The sequence below is a fragment of the Oncorhynchus tshawytscha genome, unplaced genomic scaffold (genome assembly GCF_018296145.1).
Source record: "Oncorhynchus tshawytscha isolate Ot180627B unplaced genomic scaffold, Otsh_v2.0 Un_contig_8974_pilon_pilon, whole genome shotgun sequence".
In the NCBI taxonomy this organism is placed as follows: Eukaryota; Metazoa; Chordata; class Actinopteri; order Salmoniformes; family Salmonidae; genus Oncorhynchus; species Oncorhynchus tshawytscha.
In genome coordinates, this window is record NW_024609795.1 from 430,001 (window position 1) to 438,701 (window position 8,701).

The 8,701-nt window shown below is 44.8% G+C and overlaps 1 protein-coding gene across 2 annotated transcripts in view; it reads right to left on the reverse strand.

Moving 5' to 3' along the window:
• The window catches only part of glis2b (GLIS family zinc finger 2b), a 63,166-nt gene extending 54,465 nt beyond the window's left edge, over positions 1-8,701 (reverse strand). The window contains exon 1 of one of the 2 annotated variants that reach the window (XM_042318219.1): positions 7,658-8,701. The gene's annotated coding sequence lies outside the window, so the exon portion shown is untranslated. The remainder of the gene's footprint in view (positions 1-7,657) is intronic. The other variant, XM_042318220.1, reaches the window with a different exon arrangement.

The window sequence follows — 8,701 nt, forward strand, 5'->3', positions numbered from 1 at the left end:
GGCTGCTATTGGCATCCCACTGAGATATTAAATCAGACACACGCAGTCCCAGAGTGTCTAACTGGGCTCTCCATTCTCCAAGCAGTGGCTGTGACACTGAAAGTTTAAACAAGCCACAGAGTAAATGCTCAGACACACCAATAGCATCTGCTGGCTCAGAGTACTTAGCACCTCTGAATGTAATTTGCGAAACGAGTGCGCACCAATTTAACTTGTAGAATCGCGTGAAAAATGACGGCAGTCTGACGTCTACAGCAGGTGGTCCCTAAAACACAGCTGGCTGAACGATCTGAAGATAAACGGTAGATCCACATTTGGTGAGATGTGTGAGAGCCTTAAAAGCGCTCGGCTAACAGTTCTCTTTGGTTGTTTTACCTGGATTCATTTCAGTGGTGCAGGTTCTAGTGGATTAAAGTGAGCAATAAGAAATCAATCTCTGCCTTTTTTGATGAGTGCTCCAACTCCTTTTTTAACTTGAATTAGTCTGTTTGGACATTCTACTCCTTTTTAACTTGAATTAGTCTGTTTGGAAGTTCTACTCCTTTTTAACTTGAATTAGTCTGTTTGGACGTTCTACTCCTTTTTAACTTGAATGAGTCCGTTTGGACGTTCTACTCCTTTTTAACTTGAATGAGTCTGTTTGGACGTTCTACTCCTGTTTAACTTGAATGAGTCTGTTTGGACGTTCTACTCCTTTTTAACTTGAATGAGTCTGTTTGGACGTTCTACTCCTTTTTAACTTGAATGAGTCCGTTTGGACGTTCTACTCCTTTTTAACTTGAATGAGTCCGTTTGGACGTTCTACTCCTTTTTAACTTGAATGAGTCCGTTTGGACGTTTTTTCTTGGTAAACCATTCTCAAGGTTCTAGCATCTGTTGGTACTTTCAACAACAGGAATGTGGTTTCTATTGATTTTGATATTTTGCTGTGTGTAGGTTATTGTTGAATGATGAGCCTAATATTCTTTACCTCTTGCCTGTCATCTTGGGGAACCATGGCTCTTCCATTCTCTTTAGTAGGAATTTATATTCTGGCCAAAAGAAGTCAGGACTGCTATATGATTTATATCCTACCAACATACATAATCTGGGGGAAATATATCTCTTACATTCATTTTTAGTGTGCATTTCTTAGCTTGTCCCAAAAAAAGAAAGCCTTATAGTTCTATGTGGTTAAACCAAGCAACATGTTTCTTGGTTGGCTGTCTATGTGGTTATACCCAACAACATGTCTCTTGGTTGGCTGTCTATGTGGTTATACCCAACAACATGTCTCTTGGTTGGCTGTCTATGTGGTTATACCCAACAACATGTCTCTTGGTTGGCTGTCTATGTGGTTATACCCAACAACATGTCTCTTGGTTGGCTGTCTATGTGGTTATACCCAACAACATGTCTCTTGGTTGGCTGTCTATGTGGTTATACCCAACAACATGTCTCTTGGTTGACTGTCTATGTGGTTATACCCAACAACATGTCTCTTGGTTGACTGTCTATGTGGTTATACCCAACAACATGTCTCTTGGTTGGCTGTCTATGTGGTTATACCCAACAACATGTCTCTTGGTTGGCTGTCTATGTAGTTATACCCAGCAACATGTCTCTTGGTTGGCTGTCTATGTGGTTATACCCAACAACATGTCTCTTGGTTGGCTGTCTATGTGGTTATACCCAACAACATGTCTCTTGGTTGGCTGTCTATGATACAGGCCAGGGGCATGATGATCCATCCATCAGGACACGCCTTATTTTCCCACAGTGCAGCTGTCTGCCCTCAGAGGGTGAAGGGCGCCCTAGGGCCTGACTTCAGAGCTGCGGTGGTGGTGCAGGGTGGGATCATATGGCATAAAACTCTGGATGTGGAGGGGTACCACATACTGCACAACACCATGCCCAGATGGGAGTACTCACTACAGGAGTACTCACTACAGGAGTACTCACTACAGGAGTACTCACTCACTGGCCTCCTGGGCTTTTCAAGCATGACAGTCTAGGGTTTACTGAGAATGGTGAGACAAACAAAAAAAATTCATCATCGGCAGTCCTGTGGGCGAAAACAGCTCGTTGATGAGAGGTCGAAGGAGAATGGCAAGAATCGCGCAAGCTAACAGGCGGGCCACAAACAGACAAATAATGGCGCAGTACAACAGTGGTGTGCAGAATGGCATCTTCAAACGCACAACTCGTTGGTTCTTGTCACAGATGGGCTGTTGCAGCAGACATCCACACAGGGTTCCACTCCTATCAGCTAAAAACAAGAAGAAACGGCTCCAGTGGGCACATGATCACCAACACTGGACAATTGAGGAGTGGAAAAACATTGCCTGATCCGCCGAATCCCAGTTCCTGTTGCGTCATGCTGACAGCAGAGTCAGGATTTGGCGTAAGCAGCGTGAGTCCATGGCCCCATCCTGCCTGGTGTCAACGGTACAGGCTGGTGGCGGAGGTGTAATGTTGTGGGGAATGTTTTCCTGGCACATGTTAGGTCCCTTGATACCAATTTAGCAACATTTCCATGCCCTGAAGAATTCAGGCTGTTCTGGAGGCAAAGGGGGGTCTGACCCAGTACTAGATTGGTGTACCTAATAAACTGAGTACATCTACAGTACATAATGTATGCTTGCAGACTAAACCTTCATTGACACTCTTAGTTGACTGTCTAAGGCAAGCTTCCTAAAGGCTATGTTCCAACTAGCACGCTGTACTAGCAAAGCACACTGCTAAAGTTCCCAATAGACTCCTCATACTACAGTTGAAGTTGGATGTTTACATACACTTAGGTTGGAGTCATTAAAACTTGTTTTTCAATCACTCCACAAATTTCTTGTTAACAAACTACAGTTTTGGCAAGTCAGTTAGGACAAGTCGGTTAGGACAATTCCTCCAACAATTGTTACCAGACAGATTATTTCACTTATAATTCACTGTATCACAATTCCAGTGGGTCAGAAGTTAACATACACTAAGTTAACTGTGCCTTTAAATAGCTTGGAAAATTCCAGAAAATTATGTCATGGCTTTGGAAGCTTCTGATAGGCTAATTTACATCATTTGAGTCAATTGGAGGTGTACCTGTGGATGTATTTCAAGGCCTACTATCAAACTCAATGCCTCTTGGCTTGACATCATGGGAAATTCAAAAGAAATCAGCCAAGACCTCAGAAAAAAATTGTAGACCTCCACAAGTCTGGTTCATCCTTGGGGGCAATTTCCAAACGCCTGAAGGTACCATGTTCATCTGTACAAACAATAGCACGCAAGTACATGGGACCACCCAGCCGTCATACCGCTCAGGAAGGAGATGCATTCTGTCTCCTAGAGATGAACGCACTTTGGTGTGAAAAGTGCAAATCAATCCCAGAACAACAGCAAAGGACCCTGTGAAGATGCTGGAGGAAACAGGTACAAAAGTATCTACATCCACAGTAAAACAAGTCCTATATCGACATAACCTGAAAGGCCGCTCAGCAATGAAGAAGCCACTGCTCCAAAACCGCCATAAAAAAAGCCAGACTACGGTTTGCAACTGCACATGGGGACAAAGATCGTACTTTTTGAAGAAATGTCCTCTGGTCTGATGAAACAAAAATAGAACTGTTTGCCCATAATGACCATTGTTATGTTTGGAGGAAAAAGGGGGAGGCTTGCAAGCCGAAGAACACCATCCCAACCGTGAAGCACGGGGGTGGCAGCATCATGTTGTGGAGGTGCTTTGCTGTAGGAGGGACTGGTGCACTTCACAAAAATAGATGGCATCATTAGGATGGAAAATGATGTGGATATATTGAAGCAACATCTCAAGACATCAGTCAAGAAGTTAAAGCTTGGTCGCAAATGGGTCTTCCAAATGGACAATGACCCCAAGCATACTTCCAAAGTTGTGGCAAAATGGCATAAAGACAACAAAGTCAAGGTATTGGAGTGGCCATCACAAAGCCCTGACATCAATCCTATAGACAATTTGTGGGAAGAACTGAAAAAGTGTGTGCGAGCAAGGAGGCCTACAAACCTGACTCTGTTACACCAGCTCTGTCAGGAAGAATAGGCCAAAAATCACCCAAATTATTGTGGGAAGCCTGTGGAAGGTTACCCAAAACTTTGACCCAAATTAAACAATTTAAAGGCAATGCTACCAAATACAAATTGAGTGTATGTAAACTTCTGACCCACTGGGAATGTGGTGAAAGAAATCAAAGCTGAAATAAATAATTCTCTCTACTATAATTCTGACATTTCACATTCTAAAAATAAAGTGGTGATCATAACTGACCTAAGACAGGGGATTTTTACTAGGATTAAATGTCAGCAATTGTGAAAAAATGAGTTTAAATATATTTGGTTAAGGTGTATGTAAACTTCCGACTTCAAATGCACGTGGACTTTTAGGGTGGACATTGGGACTGAGCCTTATTGTATGACTGGACCAGAGAAAGACTGCAGCTCAGTGGTGGACTAGACCATTAAAGTACCCGTGTCAAACCTGTGGTTCCAAACCAGGAAGAGCTGTACAGCACCAACTGTTGCCTCACACAGCTGTCCAAGCTATCCACATCTGGCCAAGCATGCAGGCAGGACAAAACTATGCACAGCGCTAGGCAGAATGCTCTGTGTATACACACACTCACAACTACAAAAGCACACACACAGACAAATGTGTGCACACACAGACACTAACAAGAGCATGCACACACACACACTATTGAGGTGTGAGACCTTGGAATAGGATCACCACCACAGAGATACACAGCTGGACATCAGTGGACATCTGGCCTGTGGCCAGACTGACCGACTCACTGACTGCCTCACAGAGAGCAGCAATGAATACTGTAGTGAGTGGGAAAATCATTACCATGCTGGCTAACCATGCTGCTGTCTGATGAAAACCACTAACCCTCAGGAGAACTGATCAGTCATCTCTCAGTCTGTCACTCATCAGCTGATTGGTTAAACAGAGTTGTGTGTGTGTGTGTGTGTGTGTGTGTGTGTGTGTGTGTGTGTGTGTGTGTGTGTGTGTGTGTGTGTGTGTGTGTGTGTGTGTGTGTGTGTGTGTGTGTGTGTGTGTGGTGGGTGGGTGGGTGGGTGGGTGTGTGTTAGAGGTTGACCGATTAATCGGAATGGCAGATTAATTAGGGCCGAGTTCAAGTTTTCATAACAATCGGAAATCTGTATTTTTGGACACCGATTTGGACGATTTTATTTTATTTTACACCTTTATTTAACTACGCAAGTCAGTTAAGAACACATTCTTGTTTTCAATGGTGGCCTAGGAACGGTGGGTTAACTGCCTTGTTCAGGGGCAGAATGACAGATTTGTACCTTGTCAGCTCGGGGATTCGTTTTTGCAACCTTCCGGTTGCAAGTACCGTGGCTTTTGTGGAGCGATGGGTAACGATGCTTCGAGGGTGGCTGTTGTCGATGTGTTCCTGGTTCGAGCCCAGGTAGGGGCGAGGAGAGGGACGGAAGCTATATTGTTACACTGGCAATACTAAAGGGCCTATAAGAACATCCAATAGTCAAAGGTATATGAAATACAAATGGTATGGAGAGAAATAGTCCTATAATTCCTATAATAACTACAACCTAAAACTTCTTACCTTGATTTTATTAATGTATTATATTAAGTTCAAATAAGTGTTCATTCAGTATTGTTGTAATTGTCATTATTACAAATAAAAGTTTAAAATCGGACGATTAATCGGTATCGGCATTTTTTGGTCTTCCAATAATCGGTATCGGCGTCGAAAAATCATAATCGGTCGACGTCTAGTGTGTGTGTGTGTGTGTGTGTGTGTGTGTGTGTGTGTGTGTGTGTGTGTGTGTGTGTGTGTGTGTGTGTGTGTGTGTGTGTGTGTGTGTGTGTGTGTGTGTGTGTGTGTGTGTGTGTGTGTGTGTGTGTGTGTGTGTGTGTGTGTGCGTTCGTGCGTGTGTTCCTGTTTGGATGTGCATGCGTTCATGCGTATGTGTGTTTTTCTGTGTCTTCATGTGTGTGAACACATGCATGTGCCTGTGTCTATGTAAATGTGAAGAGCACCTGGAATACGGCCCTCACACATAGTCTCATAGTTCACAGCAGTATTATGGATGAAATAATGGCCAGGCGGCTTGGATGGGAGGCAACTCTCTAGGAGAGTCAATATCCCCTTCTCTTCCTGTTCTTCTTCCCCAAAACCTCCAGTGGGCCCCCAGCCAGACCTCCCTCCAGTGAGTCTCATATATACATATATATATTTATATATATATATTATACTCACTGTCTGTTTGACACACAGTAGGCTACACACACACACACACACACACACACACACACACACACAAGAAACATATTCAAAAATGCCAACCCCTTGAAAACATTCAAACTTTCATCCAGCCCCCAACCAACCCCCCAACCAACCCCCTCCAATCAACCCCTCCAACCAACCCCCTAACCAACCCCTCCAACCAACCCCCCAACCAACCCCCTCCAATCCACCCCCTCCAATCCAACCCCCTCAGAAAGTAAGAGTGTGCCTGGGTTCATAATGTAATGTTTTATAATGATCAGGCCTCCTCATGGGTTGGTTAACTGTATTCTGCCTTGGCAGGCCTTCGCCCTTTTCCCCTGGCCTCATCTGGGACAATGGGAGGCAGCCAATCGGGAGAGGCTCTGTCCCAAACCTGCTCCCCGAGCTCCAAATGTGCACACCATTAGGCCAGGGACAGAGCAATTGCTTAATTGGAGGAAAATAGCCTCTTTATCCAGGCTTCTGCCCACACAGATCATCTGCTGCCCCATTGCCCAGTACAGTGTAGCTGTCCTGGTCTGCTATTGGTTTGGGTGCTTGGCCCTTGAGAGCAACTCTGAATTATGTTTTGTTAAATTGGGAACTGGCAACATAACAATGGTGATATTTCATGACAGTGCCGTTATTGGATCCCAGTGTTGTTTGTTCACCTGCTGTTATGAGAGAACATTGAGTCTTTAGGGTTTGCAATAGCATGTTTTTGTTTAGGGCTTTGAATATTGATAATGTATCACAGTAAACTGATGTAATGGTAGAAATAATACCGATAGTGTTCTGCTTCTGGTTCTGAATCTGACTCCATTCCATCATCGCGCAGAACTGAAATCCTTGACATGCCCCGCGCATATGGCTTCACTATTTGAGGCGACGCAACCCCACAAGGAGAGTAAGGCCTCGCTTGTCATGCGCGCTCTGAAAATGTGTTTCTGGGGGAATTCTACTTTTTGTTGGGTGTGACTGTCAAGCAGACATGTCGTGTCCCTATGAATATGAGGAATGACACGGTGTCTTTGTAAATCACAGACGCTGGCGGTGCACGTAGGCCTACGCCATGGCCAGTGTATAAAGATATGACAGGCAGTCCAGGGGGAGCAGCGGCGGCTCTGGACAACGGAGCAGGGCTGGCGCACCGCTGTGGACTCAGAAATTAGGTCAGTCCGCCCTGTCCTCCTTGAACTCTGCCCATTTCACATTTCACCGACTATCTCGGACACACAAGACCACATTTACAAACATCAAATATACCATACGGGAACGAACTGCCCGTGCAAATTATGTAACGCCTATATGTCATCCAGTGTAACAATAACCCAACACACAGAGAAGGATAGAGGGAAGGATATAGGGGAGTTGTAGGCTGAAGGCAACGGGCTTACCTTAGGGGAAAATCCCGTGGATATGGCCGAGATGTCTCCGATGTATTCCCTCTCCGGCAACAAACTTTCCACTCCGTATGTTTGTGCAAAAGCCTCTCGATGGCAATTTCCCCTTGCAATTCTGTAATGTTGTTCTCGTTCAAAGCACTAAAGGAAGCTGACACGTCTAAATACAATAGTATGTGTCGAGTGAGGCGGTCCGTTCCCAGACCATTGGTTTGAAAAAGAAAATGGAAAATGGAATAAAACGAAGACGATACGACTATTTCACAAGCAATACGAGATAATAGTATAGTGTTGATGTCAGTTACTGGGGATGAGATCATTTCTCGTCGCCAGAAACCCGTTCATTTTAGGCTAAACACCCTAAACTGTATCCATAGTCTAAACTGTTCCGTTGTGGAAAATTAAGATCACTGGTTGTAAAATGTGCATCAAAATTACGCGTTCGGTTTCGTCTTGGATTCAAAGTGCATCGCTTAATGGCAACGCTGGTCAATTAGGGTGTTCAATGGGTGGTCGTTCTCCAGGGAGTAGGCTATAGGAGGGGTGCGCTGGGAGATACAGAGCCGAGAGATGTCGCGGGGGGGGGGTCTTCTTCGCTCGTTATGTTTCCAGATGCCGACTCCCTGTGGTTACAAACGGAGGTGTTGTCCTTATAGCTTTCTATTCTTCTATTTCTCCCTGTCTCTCACTCTCCCTCTTGCTCTTTTCTGTTCTCGCCTATTTAGTCCTCAAGGAGACGTGTTTGGTAAGGTGGTCTCCCCGCGTCCGTCTGAGAGGACCCGAGCCAGCCCGTGATCTCCCTCTCCTCGCGCGCAGCAGACTAGCCCGGGCTCTGCCAGCTCAGCGCATGCTTGCTGCTCCGCCCATCCACCATGGGCAGTCAGTCCTCAGCTCCTCTCAAAATAAGTCTCTTTCCTTCCCCGCTGAACATACCGTTTTCTTTAACCCGCTTTAACTCTTACAATGAACCATACAGAAAATCATAAGGGATATTTATGTGTTAGGAGACAATTGGTTTGCATGTTTTAACGCATCTGT